Genomic DNA, 17897 nt, shown 5'->3' with positions numbered 1-17897 from the left:
AGGATGGCCAGGGCCACCCAGTTGTTAAACTTTGATAAGACATATTTAACGTACGTTACTGGGCATTTAAAATGAGTAATGTTGCCAGCTTTACAGACTGCTAGCACGGTTCTCCATTAAACCTGGAGCACAAATTCACAAAATACATTATTAAGGCAGGGAGCAGTATTGCCAGGGTGCAAATCTGGTGATGCTCTTAATCTGGTGAAACAAGAAAGTGATCATAGAATGGCTTGGGTTGGAAGGGACCTCGGGGATCATCAGGTTCCAATCCCCCTGCAACAGACAGAGTTGCCAGCTGCTAGATCAAATATTAGATCAGATTGCCCAGGGTCCCATCCAACCTGGCCTTGCTTCTCAAAACGTAGGTCACTGTTGTATACTGTAAATCTTAGAACTAGTCCACAGTCTTGTTATTTCAACATATTAATCAGAACACACAAAATTAATCAAAATCCCAAAGAACAGTATCACGAAGTCCACGAGGAAATGTTCTAAACAACTGAAATTCTTTTACTTACAGGATGATGTAAATGATCCAAGTCAGACTTAAAATATCACTTAAAAGAAATGTTAAAGTATTTAGTATTGCAAAGACATTGATACTTAAATCTATCGTGAGAAGAAGAAAACATTAAAACTCTACATCTCTAGAACAGATTGATTCTAACTCAGCATCAACATTTTGTACACCTGCTATGACTTCAGAGGGCAGAGTAAAATTTGTTTAGATGCATCTTACAAGACATCATTCTTTACAGCCACTCCCCTCCAAATCAAAGTTGGGAAAAGTTGAAAACAGAGGAAACTTTTCCACATCAGTGTATGTGTTTGAATGGATGAAGCATTTTCAGTTAGCAGTGTGTGAAGAATGCAGTTCTGGAGAATTAATGCTATAAGCATTAGCCAAACAGATTTTGGATCTTCTCTCAACACTCCATTCATCTTGCTTAATCTATTTCATGTTTTATTCATAATTTTGAGTTCATTTACAAAATCACAATGCTTAAGTAGACTGGTGCATTGCTAACAGACCTTTTAAAATTCCTGATGAACTCTTCTTCATGGTGGTATGATGCAAAATGTTTTTGAAAATAGCTTTTTTATAAATCTTGGGAAGGCTATTTAATAACTGCAGTAACATACTCAAATATAACAGCACACTCTTCTCGATTCGATTATCACCAGATGAACATACTCCTCATACTTCTCATACTTGGTTTACTGAATGTGCCAGGCATAATGCAGGTACAGCAAAGGACATGGTGATTTCAGGGTACGGCGCTTGTGTTTTGTGACCTCGGTATCACAAGCTGTAACAGGACAAGCCTACTGAAATTACCACTGTGTGCAGCATTTTATGACTAGCTAAACCAGGACAATTTTGAAAGATCATCAGAACTGCCTGCTACAGTGAATCTTCCACTTCAGAAAAGCGATGGTCAACAGACTGCCTAAAATTCACGCTGGGTTAAAGCAGGGTAGAGGGTGACTTTTCTAGTCTGAGGATCTCCCATCACTTCTGGGTTGGTATTCTGTGCTGTCCTGTAGCTGCATCCTACCCCACCACTTCTTGAGGCACAGCATCTGTGCAGGCTTTGTGACTGCTCACCTCCATGCTTCCTGAGAGCTCTCTCCTTGGACCATCACATGAACACTTTGCTCTACTCAGGTGCAGCAAACCACTTCCTGAAGACATGCCAATCTGTGACTGTAGCTTCTGAAAGGGAATGCAGTAGAAAGGCAAAGCAGACAATGTACAAATGAACGATCCAAACAAAGTATTGTGTGATGATAGAGGTGTGATGATCCCTGAAGTAGTCCACTGTGCAGAACTGTTGATTTGAAATGGACCTGGACAGGCAGCTAACATTTCCACTGCAGAAGAAACCCATGGCTCTCCAGATAGTTGGTGAAGGACAAGAAAGATCACAAATACAAGTCACTTCAGGGAAAGGCACATCAAACAGCAAATTAAAACTTCTGCCCTAGGAGTCAAAAGGTCTGCCTAATCTCACGGCTGAGGTCCTAACAATTCCAAGAACAGCTGTGATCTTGACTCCATCGAACAAGACATGCCAGTGGTTAAGCTGGAACAAAGAAGTCTGGCAGACTCCTCAAAGCAGAGAGAGGAACTTTGCCTTGCTAAGTGCCTCTGAAGAAAGGAGGCCTGGTATTCTCACAAGTAGCACCAGCTTAGTATTCAGGAGCAATCCAGATACTTGGATTTAAGAGAGACATCCGTATGCTTGTATTTGGACAATCATGAGCTGTTCTGGTTCTTCTCAGAAAGCATTTATTAAAACTGGAACGACAAGAAGATGGGCAAATGATCCAAGTTATAAAAATGGCTTCTCTTTGATGAATGACTACATGAACTAGGACTGCCCACGCTGAGAAAGGCATGACTGAAAGGGGTGAGGTAGTAGAGGGCTAAGCAACTGTGTGTTTGGGAGAGGGTAAATAATCGGTAAGTCAGCAAATTCAAAGCAAGCAAGAGGAAGGATTTCCTCACCCAGTGCAGAGTTAAGCTGTGGCATGTGTTTCTAGGCTCTTGCAGAGGCTAAATTTGAAAGGAGCTCAAGAGAACTACACAGAGTACTAGGAAAAAAACACTAAGCAAATAAATAGAGAGATGCCATCTTTGGTTCAGGAAAGCAGAGCTTTTGATACTTGGACACAACAAGAGCATTTCTGCTACTTCTGTGTTCCTGTAACCTTCCCTGGGGATCCTGCTGTCAGCCTTCACTCACAACAGGTACTAGGCTGGATGGGCTTTGTTTTACCTATCCTAGCTGGCTTTCTGTTCTCCCTGTAGCCTTTCTGCATAAATCTCCACGATCACATGCTAAAATACACGCTCACTCATTTACTTTACACCCAGAGAGTAGCAGAATAAAACCGTTAGGGACAGGCACTTGGGCTGTCCATCCAGATGCAGATCATCTCCCTGGTCAAAATCTTGACAATGGGCAATCTGTGTGTGTGCTGAGTTCTCCAGTGTGCCAAAAGAGCAGACGTACCCAATGGAGACCAATACTGCAGCCCCTGACAGAGGGAAGCAGCCTGCGCCCAGGGGAGGAGAATGAGTTTCAGGAGGCTGCAGCATATGGGCTGGTGTTCTGAATCTCTCCCACCAATTTGTATAGCAAACCTGCAATTTCTATGGTAGCCATGGAAACTAAGGTACTGGAATACAATGAAACACATGTACGAGTGCCACTGCCACCACTGAGCGCACATCACTCAGCATTTCATGACAGCGAGGGCAAAGAGAAGAGTGTCTGTAATTACAGTCTGGCTGTGGCCACTGAGGTCTAGATGGGGCTGGACTGACAGCAGGCAGCAGTAGCTCTTCTTCTCTGCTCAGGTGCAGGGTGGGATGCAAGGCTGATGTCAGCCATGTCCACCCCAGATGCAAAACCAAGGAACAGATGGAAGAAGTGTTCCCAGGAGAATTGTATAAATAAGACAGATCTGACTCAATTTACCTTGTTTCACACTGGCTGTACTCTTGATGCCTGCTGAGGTTTAATTTCTGATGGTTTTTCAGCCAGTCATCCTCTCAAGTCAGTCACCTCACTTAAGGCTGCAGGTAAAAATAGGCAACTGCCCGTTGATACTCTTGAAGATGTCCAGAAGTTTGAGAAGGATTTTCCTTCAGTGTACAGCAAAAAGAACTGAAAGCCAGGAGACTCTGCCTTAAAATATTCAAAAAAGACATGCTATTTCCCTCAGACAAGCTCTGCACAGATCACTAGCTTTTGCTGAACTACTGCTATGCAGGCTTGTGTCAAGCTTCTGCCGAGACACATCAAGTGTGCAGGTTTTTGAGAGGGCTGTGCTGCATTAAAATAGCATAAAACAGGTCAGAGTCTGGCCAAAAGATGTTTTCCCTTAGGATGCGAGGCAGTCCTGAAAATGGAGATTTCAGCTTCCCAGGATGGTTTACAGCAAGGAACTCTGTTGTAAAAAGTGGGTAGGAATTTTAATGGGGAACAAACATTGATAACTCTTCAAACAAGTTGGATGAAAGCAAAAAAAAAGCCCCCAAATATATTGCCTAAATGAAACAGATTAAGATTTTTGAGTACTACGAGTTACTTAACGTTTATCACTTGAAAGTAAGAGCTGAATGCTGTGGCAGGGGTGCCAGGTCCTTGACAGGAGAACCAATGCATCACAACTGTCTTTTGTAATTGGGGATCCTTGAGTTCACATTTTTAATGGGCACAAACTTACTTCAGCCTATAAATCTACTTAAATCCTACATATTAGAACTCAGAAGTAAGGAGTTCATTCTGTGGGCCTGCCCATGCACTTATATTTCATTATTTTAAAAAAAGGCAAGATCTACCACTGACGTAAATCTGAATCTTGCAGTCTGATTGTGACCATTTCTCAAAAAGTCTCACTGGACTCAGCAGTGGTTCGTGTATACCTGTGTATTTACTATTGCTATACCTGGGCACGAGCAGAAAGCCTGTCAAGATGGTTCCTTCCCATGCTTTTTTGTCCATTGGCCTCACTAGTTCGTTCATAGTTGCCTTTTGAGATATCACACACCTGGTGAGGCTGATATCTGCAGCTTAAGAGTAATGACATTACCTATTTTAGAGCACCAACTTTGCAACCATGACAACTCTGTGACTGGGCAGCCCCTCCAGCCCAGCTGGCTTAGCAAGCCCAGCCAGAGGTACCCTGGCACAGCAACTAGTGAAGGACATCCAACTGATGTGCCATTAATTTAATGGGAAAGTGTACATCTGGGCACAGAGGATAGATTAGATGAGGCTAAAGTATTTCATGTGGGTTCTCTACACCACCACAGACTCCTCCAAAAGACTTCATTTCCTCCAGCAGTCATTTGCATAAACCTTATGCAGATTTTAGAATAAGACTAAGGTTCAAGTTCATAAACCAAATTGAAACATCATCACACATCTTCTACATTCTTTTCACATTACTTTTGCCTTCTTCAACTCTTCTCAACACAGTTTGAAGATGCAGAAGAATGGCTAAAACAAAAATTTGAACATTGCTTCCCTTGCTCAGAAGTATTTTCCCCATCTCTGTTTCTGTCCCATCTATGTCACTTCCAGAGACTCTTAGCATTGAACTATCTCATAGAGGAACAAAGCTTTGCAATAGGTTACAAAATGACATGAAAATGGATGAGCCAAACTCTCAGCCCCTCCAAAGGCTCTAATGGCAAAACTACAGCAAATATCCTCTGGCAGCTGAGCAAGAAAAATGGGCGCTTAGATCACTGGCTTAAGTAGAGAAGCAGAGACAAGAATCACCGGTTAATTCTGCTCTGTACATGAAAGTCGCAAAGGCAAAAGAGATCACGGATCCCTTGTTAAACTTCTCCTTTACAGCTAAAGTACTGTGTAGCCATAGCAAGATGTGTGTGCTTATTGAGATCCAGATCAGGCATTTTAAAGGTTACTTGGAAGAGTAATGGTGGAAAGAAATAACGTGCAAACAGGTCCCTAATTGCTGTTCCTTTTCAGGTGGATAGCGAGTAAATTAAAGGAAAGAACTTAGCAACGCACAATCTCATTGCAAGTGCTCTGTAATTTCTAAAGTGGGATAAATAATTTCCACTGAATAACCCAGCTGCACTCTGCCTATGAAGCACGTGCAGATCACTGTGTCCTCAAATTATTCCTGGTCAATTAAACTTCAAAAGTTTGACTTTACAAGCAGTGAATATCTGTAATCTGAGCTGCTGCTCGGGGCTGGTATTGATTCTCTTCTCTCACTGGTTGAGTGCACAAGCTTGCCTGTGAATGCTTGCAGTTCAAGTGAAAATTCATCATCTGCAACCACACAGGTGTAACTGAAATTTGTTTCCTTCAGACATTTTTGCCACTGAAATTCAATTACTTAATTTAGGTCTTAATTTGATTTTCTTTTTTATTACACAGGCAGCTATAATCAAGTGCTGCCTAGGCTAAGGCACCCCAGATGCTACTGGAGCAGCCTGTATCTTGCAAATAGATGTTCTAGAGATGCATACACATTTCAGAATTAGAAATACATTTGAAAGACGTTGCTGGACTTGGGGGCAGTCACACTTCTTCATCGCTATTGAATTTTCACAGACAGTTATTTTGGGAGGCTAAAAAATGCAAGATGCAATGCAAATGCTTCACAAAAGTTTGTTACTTCTGCAGTGAAAGCTTCCGCAGTAAGGCTACAAAGGTGAGAAGCAGCATCACTAAAGAAAAGAGGAAAGCCTCCCACTTGCTGCTAGCAGCACTCGCTGCTCTCCCAGCCCACAGCCTCACTTAAGGGCAGTGCTTAATTTCAGCTTCAGTGACTTTTGGCCAACATTTTCCTCAGCCTTAACCTCTTACTCGGAAAGATTTTCTCTAGCAGATAACACTTGTAACCCCCTCTTCTCATGTCTGCTCAGAATTCAGAGTTTTTGAGTTTCTGAAATCAGCTGTTTCTTTCTCTTGGTCTCAGAAGTTTTACATGAGGAAGAGCGTTTGTAATTTAAAAACAGGTCTGTGAGCAGGAGAAACACTGAGGTAGAAATCAAGAAGCAGTGGTGAGAAGGGGCAAAGTTCTCAGGTTTTTGTTCTTTCTTTGGATTCCTTTGCTAAAGAAAAATGGAAGATGCAAACAGACATGAACATATATTTGAGCAACGCAGTTTTTTGCCTGTCTGAATGACAGCGCAGTTGCTGTGCTCCAGGCTGTGCCTGATGAAAGTAATAGTTTAAGAGAAGATTCAGTGGAACAATGGTGAAGCTTAAGAGCAATGAGACAATTTACCACGAAGTCAAAGCAAAAAGGAGTCCCAGGGATGCACATAAGGTATACGTCATGCTGCACTAACCAAACTCTGCAATTAACTGGCTTAAACCATGATCATTAAAACATTTAATGAACTAGTAGGCTCCTCCTATCCCACAGGCCCAAACACAAAGACGTGAAGAATCACGAAAGAAATAAACAAGCAGAAACCCAAGAATCCCAAGAGATTATTTCCCTAACCCATATGAACTAGGCACTGCCAGGCTCCTAATCCACCTTAGCTGCGGCACAGGTATCACAAGGCATTGGCATCACAGCCCTTTGCTTTGCACTGCCCTGACACAGCACAGAGCCCTAACACAAGAGCTCTTTCTGCTTTGTGCAGTGAAGCAATTGGACAGATCAATACAATGGGAAAGGCATTACAACAGAGGTGGGAAGGTGGAAGGACGGGCATGATAGAAGGTGCTATAAAGAAAGGGAACTAAAGCAATAAGGATTGCTCACCTGTATCAGAAGATTCCAGGTTCACAGGGGAAAGCTTTAGTAAGGAGCTGTCTCCAAAAAGAGACCCTTCCCCATTAGCAGTCAGCCCTTCAATGAGGTCTAAGAGAGGTGCAACCTCTCCAACCCTTCCTGTCTCACAGCTGAACTGCCTTCACCTGTGCTCCCAGGGCTGACCAGGTCCTTTCCCCAGGTGCTCAATCAGTGGTTCAGGCTGGGACTCAACAGTTCCCATACACGTAGAAACATTTGATTTAGCTTTCTTTCCCTTCTCCATAAATTCTTTATGTTTTATAAAGTTGACAGACTTGATAATGCAACTGAAACGTGCAGCACCTGGTGCATCAGAGCTAACCCAGCACAACCTCAGGCAGAGCCATCCCTCAGTCTCAGGAACACCCCTGCCAGGGGGTGACAGCAGAAGAGCTGGGAGCACCTCCAGGGAGCAGATCTGAAGCTGCTCCACTGCCAGCCAAGCCATTGCTTTCATTATGTTCTGGAGAATCTCAGGCTCTACCAGACTCTGCCTTTAGTTAGCACATAGCAGAAGCATTACAGTCTCCTTGCATTCCCTCAAAATAACCTGTATCTGCAGAGAGGTAACATGGGGAATAAAGGCTCTTCTGCTGCATTTCTTAGTTCTACTTTCAGCTTATGCTTTATTTCCTCTCCACGTCCACAGTCTTTAGCAGCATCTTTCAATCAGATGTATGTCACAGCATTCCAGCACGATCCCCTGGCTATTCAGGCAGTGCATGTGTCTGAGCCCAGGAAGATGCCCACACCAGGGAAACACGGGCTTAGCCCTGGTGTGCTGCTCTCCTGCTTTCCAGTGCACAGCCTATGTTGGCCTCATCCTATGCAGCCCTCGAATCTACTCATATTAGTTTTAATTAAACTCACCAGAGAGCCAAAACTTTTCTGTACTTTGAATGTTATTGCCTCCAAATATACTAAGGAAAGAAACACCTGGAAGCCTTTAGAGGTTTACATACATCTCATTTGATTTACTTCATGAAGGGAGAAGAACAGAAATAGAATGGGAGACTGAAAACAAAGCAACAGCTCAAAACAGAGACCTTCAGATCATAGAATCACAGAATAGTTTGGGTTGGAAGGGACCTTTAAGATCATCTAGTTCCAATTCCCTGCTATAGGCAGGGACACCTCCCTCTAGCACAGGCTGCTCACAGCCCCATCCAGCCTGGCCTTGAGTGCTTTCAGGTCCTGCTATTAGCACAGTGTCAGAGCAGCATTAATCCTGGGCTGGCTCTGTGATAAGTGACAGTAACACAGATTCTTAACTCCACTGACTCCCTTTTTTTTTTTTGTCCAAGCTACATAGGACATCTCTGCACTACATGCAGGCACAAAGCAACTTCTGTACCCTGCAGAGCCATCCACACGTACCTGACCCTACATCCAAACCCCTGAATCCCGGCCTCTGCAGTGGTTAAACAAAACAAGGTTATGGGCCTGGCTGCTTTGTTATGACTGAAACATTGAGAACAGCTCTCAGCCCCTGACCTGGAGGGCAGGGATGTGTGCTCTGTGAGCAAACACAGCTGCACAGCTTTCTGCAGACAAATGTTCTGGCACTGTTGAAATAGTTTAGGAAACACCAGAGTGTGCAGTGCTGCCCATGTGCACACACACTTCTGTGCTCTAAAGACAGGTTTAAAATAAAAGATTCTATCATTACCTTTGTCCTTGCCTCCTGATTTATTGAATCATTCTTTTAATAGTTCTCAATGAGGGAAACTTCAGCAACAGTTTTGCCTTTGGTCTTTTATCTGTTCTCCCCAAATCTACCTGTTTTTCAGATTCACTCAGTCCTGCTGTTGCTGCCCAGTCTGAAAAATCTTGTATCCATCCTGCAGCTTTGCACAGATGTGGCATTTGAGGTGAGTTCTTTATTCTCACAACAGTTTAGGTAGTTCTGTTTTTTAACACTTTGGTTTGGGATTGCCTAGTTAACCTCCTCACTGCTTCATTCTTACTCACTCATCTTTTCGTTCCCATTTGAATGAAAATCTTTTGCATATATCAGTGCAAGCTATAAGAATAGGAAGAGCATTTAAACTTGAATCATGAAAAACATTACAATGCATTGCCTGCAGTGGAGCTGCTCCTCAGACACAGCTTGATTTGGAGAGATGTGCAGCAAGATGCCAGCAGCATGCTCCAGCTCCACAGGTGAACAGGAAAATGCTTTACTCAGAGATTCCCACTTATCTTCAGGGCTTGAACGATTCTCTTCTCTCTCGAATTCAAGTGCAACTGCAACCTGCCCTGTAGCAGATACTTGCAGCTGTCAGGAATAAAACATTTCTGAGCTTTTTGTTGTTTTTTAATCTGGAAAACAAACTAGTTGATATGTATGTTCTCTGAATATCAGCAACAGAGCTTTGGGAAGAAGGTCATGCAGTAATGAGGTTCTTGAGAACAGTCTTTGCTGTATTAATAGCTGAACTGTTTGAAGCTTGATAGAGACTTGGTTAGAACAAAGTATGAACGAAGTAGATCTAAAATATCTCAGCGATTGAAACAATATCAGACTTCTCTACAAGAAGTAATTAACTTCTGGCACCTCCATTTTGGAACACTGGGTTTGAAACCCCAATGGCTTCCATTCTGAAGTGCAGAGGAACTGCCTCCCCAGCAAAATCACTTTAGTACATCACGAGTTAGGAATGGAAAGCCAAGAGATGTTTTGGAGAAGCTAGTCAATAAGTTTACCAACATTTAGACTAAGAAGAAATTAATTTAACTGAGATACTGACTTACATCTTTCTTCCCATGAAGAGCCAGCAATCTTATCTAAGTGGAAGATGAAGGGCAGATTCCCTGCAACTGAAGGAAAAGAAATTAGATTTTATTACACCATGATAAATATAAGAGGAACTACATTTAACTTATAAAAAAGATTGGCCTGGAAGAAATAGTGTAAGAGAAGGTGTGGCAAATGGTGCTGCTCATGGAGTAACATGGTCCTATTTACATTTTCTCCCACTGAAAGGAAGCATATCAATTTGGAAACTCAACTCTCACTTAATTCCCTTTGGTAAATGGAAATAAGAAATAATTGAATCCTATTATCTTCTGACATTTACCTTTCAGCTAAGAAACTGCTTTGCTGTGTGGCCAGGAATTCAGGTCAGAGGAAGAGCTTGAATATGACTGCTTCTTCCTTCGGAGAATGAGCCGTGGCCCAGCTCGTCCAGCTCCTTGATTCAGTTTGGACAAATCAAAAGTGTAGTCACTGCCTCCTGACAGTAAGAAGATGCATTCAGAGCAACACAAGTTTTTCTATTAGCCAAAGCAAAGTGTGTGCTCTGTCTGACTCATCTCTCCAACCTCCTCAATCTTTTGTCCTCTCAACAGCCGTTGTTATCTTTGGAAGAAGACTGGTGCTCTTGTCACTGCAGAGCATGAGAATGCCCTGGACATAAGGAGGAAACATGACCTCAGAGCAGCTCTTCTTGTGAGGACAGTGATGCAGGACATGGAAGAGGCAGTGGATGAGCTGGGGGAAGAACCAGCCACACAGAGGGCTGCCCCAGCTACTGCATGGCTGGGGAGAGACATGAGATACCCCTGGGAGCGTGCTCAGCTTCCATGTAGGGTATGGATCTGGGGGACCAGCAGCCTCGGAGGATTTATCCAGCCATTCATTGCACTCACAGCATCACAGCTCCAGAAACACTAGTGCAGGGCAGCTATAGAAGGCCTCTGTGCAATCTCCAGAAAGAGGAGCTTAGAAACCATTCTCCTCAAATACTCCTGCTGGGCTCACACCGAACATCTTACAGCACAGCCCCAGTTTGAGCAGCTTTCCATGCAGAACAGGAAAATGCTTTCAGAGAACCGTGCCAGTTGGAAAGTTTGCATAGAGAGGCACATCCTCAGGGACCAACAGAGCTGGTTATATAAACTCCCCCTCCATGGATGTTTTCTAATTAGACATGCAGCTGCTGACAGTGCTTTCTTGTAAGATTGCCTCAGAAGTGTGATGTATTCCAGGGGCTTTGATGGATGCAGACTGCCCACGTTTGATGAAGTCCACCTCTGTATGGCATGAGGAGGCATGCATCCATCTCCTAGATCAGATGGCTGAAAATGAAACAATGAAGTGTCCACTCATGCATTAATAGCCAACAGCTTCCAGGAAGTAAGGAAGTAAGACTGTGACAGTTTGACAAGGCTGTGATAGATACATCACCATTGCTAATGCATAAGGGTTCTTCTAAGGAAAGATATAGAGATGTCAGTTGTCATCAACTCAATAAAATATATTTGTTTAACTAGAATAATATCAAATCCTCATATGAAATGTAATGAATTCTGCATGAACTAAATGAAAATCAAGCATGTTATAGGATCTCTGCTTGAACCTGAGCATTTCACAGTCTATAAAAATGACTGTATTGATATTTGATATGGCAGCAGCCACAAATTCCAACACGCTTTTTGACAGCAAGCACTGCTGTGATGCTTCAGGACAGATGAGCTTGTAGTCAATTGCATCTCTTAATTTGCTTAGCTCATTTTATAGACTAAAAAAGGAATTCAGGAGTCACATCATCTATTGAGGAAGGCACCATGTGATGCTGGATACACTGGATCAGGTATTTCATGCTATAGTATGGAAAATATTATGAGAAATTCGGCTCTTTAATGGCCAAGAGACAGAGTGCCTAAGGACTCCTGTCTACTGCTACCTATAGGTACAGAACTTGTTCTGGTCCAGGATGAGCTTGCTATGAACAAGCTGGCAGCTCTCATACAAGCTGGGCTCAAGCTGAAGGCACTGCTGATGCTTTCCATTGACTTTACACTCTAAGCCAGCTGCAGCCTACACAAACAGGACAGAATGGGTGATACCTGGAAGTGCTACCCTAGAAATGCATTTGGGTTTTGGTTTCATTTTACTGTTAGCAAACTGGAGGCAGAAAAATTCTTTTGCTTAGCACTTCAGCTTTACTGACCTAAAGGAGAGATCCCCATGGTGCCCTACAGAATTCAGCCCACGCAGCAGAGGACAGCAAAACAGGATGCAACGGTTTGTCTGTTTGCTCTTTCTTCCAACCAGCCTTTTCTTTTGGCATCTCCTGAGTCTGGGCAGTTAGTTACTGATATGAAGTGGCTGCTAGAGCCATTCAAGGACCATTAGTGCTACTGAAACACAAAACAAATTACATTAGATTTGAACAATGAAGGCACTGAACAGAGATGTTTGCAGAATTATTGTCAGGCTCCGTGCTATAGCTCAGGGCTCAAAACTAGTTTGGCTTTCAGTTTAACTGAAATGCTGCAGGAGGTTTGATGTTTGCATTGTTATGCTGTCTTGAGCAGCCAGCACTGAAAGATATTTGAAAAAATGTTCCTTTCCTTTCCCTTTAATATACAGCTGTATTGTTATGCAAGGAGAGCATTTGTTTTCTCATCCCTATTAGATTTTCCTGCCTGTTCCATTTTAGTTAATTGAACATTATCAAACTTTTGTGGCTGTTTCTAAGAATGCCAACAAAATATCTGATATATGTCAGGAAATCTCACAAATTACTATTTCTTTGAGATGCTATCAATTATATCTTCAATTTCTCTGCCTTGCTAAAGTACCAGGTAAAAGCTGTGCATTTACAGAACCTCTGAGTGTCTTTGATATTGTCCCATCCTAAAATACAGCTAACCTGGTGGTAATTAGACCTGTCAATAAGAACTGGAGCTGAGTGAACTGAACTGATGTAAAAAGAGACTTGTAGACACCTCCTCCATTTGTCACAGCAAGGAAACCCACAGATCCGTGGGCTCTGCTCAGTAAGCTGCACTGCTTGGTCCCACACTGGTGTGAGGTCTGCTGTGCACAGGGCCCCTGGTCCTCTGGCTGTGATCATAATGAGTCTGCAACCATCTTTACAAAGAGCCTGGAAGGATGCTAAGGCTGTGATGAACAGGATGAAGCCAGACACCTCTGAATGTAGAAAGCATACCTGAATTTAGAGTCAAGTGACAAAAAATGGAAAACCAGAATTCCCACCCTGCAGAGGGAGGTTCCCAGCAGGAGCAACCTGAACTTCCCAGCTTCTGACGGAGGGGTGAGGACACAGCCCCAAATTGCCATTTACTGAGCTGAATGCTCAACACCTGAAGAAAGGTTAATAAGTGATTCCTTGGTCAGGCTCTGCATCTTCCAGTATCCTTTAATAGCATAATTCTGATGGTGCTTAACCAAATAAACAAACCTGCTGGCAAAGCAAAGAGCTGCTGCTGTTCTCACTCTTCTTTGCCAGCTGCCTGGTGGTTCACTGCAGCAGCCCAGTGCTCAGACACACACGAGAGAGAAGCAGCTTAGTCCTTGCAGGGTTCATCCTACTCTCCTGAAGTGCCTTTCATCTCTCAGGCCTGGGGTTTGCAAATCCTGAGTTGCCCAACACATGCCTACAACCTGCAAGTTGCTAGAGCTAAGCTGAGCATTTCTGTGACTCCTGCTCCTCCCAAACCATGTACAACTTTTCAAGCTCAAGCAGTTTTCGCAATTCACCTCAGGTCCAGCTAAGCACAATGTGCCACGTTTTCAGTCCCACATCATGAGACGCCTGGCCCTGATGCTTTACAAGGCAAAACCACTTTTCTAAGAGAAGTGAATTTTTTCGGGTGGAAACCCTGCAAAATTTGTACCCCATGGAAATGAAATAAGTTAGAGTCCCAAGGGTGAGTCCACTGGCTTTAACACTGCTTCAGCATGCCTTGATGCTTAACATTTTTGCTGTTGTTATTCAAGGTAAGTTGTGTAGCCTTGGCTAATCCACAGCAAATGTAGTTTGGGCATGGAACAGCTCTCACCTTTAGGTGCAGACTGTAAGAATTTTCCTAATCTTGGGCAAAAAGGTGAGCTGCAGCTAATAGCACCCATCACTACATCACTGTCAGTGTCAGTGCTCTGATCTGCCTCATACAAATCAGTGAGCTGAGCTGGGAATTGCAAGCTCTGCCTGCAGGTGAGAAAAAGCAAAGCTTTTCCTTGTGTGAGCCCCTTGGACAAATCCCTTTTTGATTCAGTTCTGTAGGAAGTGAGTACCTCTCAGGCAATTTGCCTACATTGCTTTGTCAGCAAGGCTGTCAGTGTGCTTATGGAAATTTCAGCCTTCAGTCAAGAAAAGACTTGGTTATCTCTGAAAAAGATGGAACCCAAAAGTAAATTATACTGCATTTAACCAAATACAGGCAGATGTCTTGGCTGTCGTGTAATCCCACCAGCATAATCAAATGGGTAATGACATAGGAGAGGCGAGGATTTTCACATTTTTTAAGCTACGTAGGTTGCTTCAAAACAAATGCCTCCTCTTTATTTCCATAATAAAGAATTTCCATTTCTATATGGAAACTACAACAGGTACAAAGAGCACAAGAACACTGCATAACAAGCTAAATTCTCAACTATGAAATACTGTTTTTCAATACAGTCACCACCACTAGCTGTGCATTTTGCCAGCAAGGAACAAGAGCCTGCATGCTGCACTCATAACAGCCTGCACCAGCCAAGGTGACCGCTGTCACAGTCAGCACTGCTGACATGTGCTCTCCCCCTCACTGCACTCACATCCACTGTTTGGTCTCCCTAAACATTCACAAGTGTAGATGAACGTCAGTGGGTGCCATTTTTTCCCCATGGAGGTGTTCAATTCCACACCTTCACTCCATGTGCACTTCCATGTCAGATGCCATCCTGACAGACTGCTCCACCTGCTGCAAAACAACAAAATATCGTGGGACATTCAGTAGGAAGGTTCAGCCTCTACTGCCGTCCTACAAGCATCTGCCTCTGACCGACATCATCACGGACCAATGTCATAAAACAGGAAGCCCTACTTTCAAAACAGCCCTCAGATTTCCAATGCACTGATATTATTGTTGGCAACTTTTTTAGCAGGCAGACAAAAAGATTAATAAAATTCAAGTGACAGCTGAGACACTCGTATTAGTACAATTAGGCTGATGGGAGGTTGGAAGGATACACCGTGCATCGAAGACAAGGTCTGCCTTCCCTGATGTACACACGAGATAAGGCTTATGTGCTTCCCTCGTGGCTCTCTGTACGGCCACCAGCACCATGAGCAGCCACACAATCTGGCATCATTTTAAAAGAACAACGCGGATATGGAAAAGACAACCAGATCATCAATGTGAAAATGACCCCTCTGAGACTCCCAACCAAAGATCTTCACTCTTTTCTGTTAATCATGTCAGACTTTATTTTAGATCCTTTCTCACAGAATCACAGAATGGCCAGGCTTGGAAGGGACCACAAGGATCATGAATCTCCAACCACCCTGCCACATGCAGGGCCACCAACCTCCCCATTTAATACCAGACCAGTCTGCCCAGGACCCAGAATGTGTGGTATCCACTCAAGATAAACACTCATCAGTGTCCTCCTTTCCCTCCCAAAATGCAGCACACTGATCAATCATGTGCCATCCAGATCCCTATCCATATAAAGAATAAATAGCCTGAGTTCTAAATCACAGCTTTTGGGAAAAACTAGCACCTTCACATGAAAAACAATTCCATGTATATATGCAGTGTCACTGAAATAATGAGTCAAACCTGAAAGTGCAGGTAACTGGAGATTCCTCTAAGGCTGGAAAGCAGCTGAGCAACCACATGTGGAAGGCTCAGCTCCCAGATGGTGCTGCACACATCTCCCCTTGGCCCCACAGAGGAGCTCCAGCCACACATCCATGGCACTTCATGCAGCTCCCACTGTTGGTTTGTCCCTGCTTCCATGTTTCTTGTTTCAGAACAAGAAAATGGCAACGGGAAAATACTTGTATGCAAATACTTGCATTCATACATGCATTTAGCTGTTTATACAAAAGGAGTTGTTTTCTGTTTATAAATCCTTCTTGTAAACAGACATAGTGGTGAATATTAGCATAAAGAAGAAATCCTTCAAAGCAAGGCTTAAAAATTCAGTTGACCTCAGGATAAGTTTATAGTTAATACTTAAAAGGCATTATTCTTCAGGAGGTCATGAAAAGACATGCTAGTTCCTTTCAATAAAAGATTCAAACCGTTCTTCATCAGGAAATCTGCACTGCAAACATTCAACCCAAGCACTGTAAAGCCCAGCACTCCCATTTGGACCTTTTCTAACTGATAAGTAAAGCCAGTAGATTAATATCCAGTATATGTGAGAGTAGCACATCTGTTAGTAACTAATGCATCCTGTCTGCTTTTTTCCCCTGTCCTTCACCACCCTTTTTGCTCTGAACGTGGTGCTCCTCATTTCTCTGACTGCTGTGCACCACAGCATTGGCATACACTTGTTCTCTGAGCTTTGCTTGGCCACGCTGATTATATTAAAACCCTGACAATTTACACTGCGTTTGGATTCATTTGATCTATCCATTTTTGCCACCCAGCAAAAGAGCTGAACTGAATGAATCAATTTCTAAAACAAATAGGACTTGACAGCAGAGACACAGATTTCTGTGAATGGCAAAAGGTGCCTAATTAAGAGCTCTGGGGATGATGAGGCTTTTATTTCTTTAATGAAAAGGAGCTTTGTGAGCTTACAAGTATTCTCCGGCTCCAGCAGGACAGAACCCTTCTCTGGGGAGAAAAACAGTTCATTTTTCGTGCCTTCGCTGAGCTGCTGGTACCTATTCTGCCTTCTGCGTGAGCCTCGGGTCAAAGCTTTCAGGCGATTACTGGTTTCCACATGTTGAAACAGACACCTGGAAAGGCTGCTCCCACCTTCTGGAAAGCATAGAGCACCCATTTCTGTTACCCACGCCCCCTAACGTACCTGGCATTCTCTTTCTTAGGAAGCAAAAGTCCCAGTCCTACGGTGTATGAGTCGGCATGATGGCAACACCATTAGAGCTGGACATAAATGGACCTAATTAGACAAGCACACCAGTCTCCCTATTGTATTCTGTAATAAAATGCATATCAAACATAAAATAAAAGATTAATGGGCAGGATTGCACCAGCTATTCTACTTCTGTTAGGCGAGCAGCTAGGAGGTGACTCTGACCCACAGCAAAGCTTGCTCTCAGCACTGCTGCTCATTTGAAGTGCCCCGAGGGGAAAAAGCAGACTGCTTCCACATTTGATTCTGCATTTGCTTGTACAAATAATCTGGGCTTGCTTAATCCTCACCCACAGAGCAACACATGCTTTGGGAGTTTACAGAGTGCTAAAACTGAAAGAGCCCTTAAGGCAGCAAAGATACTTCTATTACACATATATATTTTTAATAAATAAATGGTGTTTATGGAAACCGAGGAAGACCTAGAACTCCTTTGGCATCCAGTTGCACTGCTGTGGCACAGCAGCTCCTGCATTAGTGTGGGCCAGGCACCAGGAGGAAGCCAAGCTGCCAGATTTCCAACATCTTTGCAGCTCTTTTAAAGACTTGTGGAAATTGTTACACCAGCATCCAAACAGAGCTCATGGTCAGCAGAAAGTTCAGCTGTACTGTTCCATGAGCAATGCAACCCTAGGGAAATCTCCTTTATGTAACCCTGTGTGAGCATGGAGTTCGTTGTCCAAGAAGAGCCTTCACTGCATTCTCCATGGCTGTTCCTTTAGCCTCCATCATTTTTCACAGT

The 17897-nt window shown here is 43.3% G+C and overlaps 1 long non-coding RNA gene across 1 annotated transcript; it reads right to left on the bottom strand.

Moving 5' to 3' along the window:
- Positions 1-1120: 1120 nt before the first annotated feature.
- LOC128078341 (uncharacterized) lies at positions 1121-7350 on the bottom strand. Its single transcript, XR_008205588.1, has 3 exons — positions 7279-7350; positions 3492-3589; positions 1121-1720 (listed from the first exon to the last, which is right to left on the bottom strand). It is a non-coding gene; the product is annotated as an uncharacterized LOC128078341 (long non-coding RNA).
- Between the last annotated feature and the right edge of the window lie 10547 nt (positions 7351-17897).

The sequence above is a fragment of the Tympanuchus pallidicinctus genome, unplaced genomic scaffold (genome assembly GCF_026119805.1).
Source record: "Tympanuchus pallidicinctus isolate F22 unplaced genomic scaffold, pur_lepc_1.0 scaffold17, whole genome shotgun sequence".
Lineage (NCBI taxonomy): Eukaryota > Metazoa > Chordata > Aves > Galliformes > Phasianidae > Tympanuchus > Tympanuchus pallidicinctus.
This window is presented reverse-complemented; position numbering and strand designations above follow the sequence as displayed.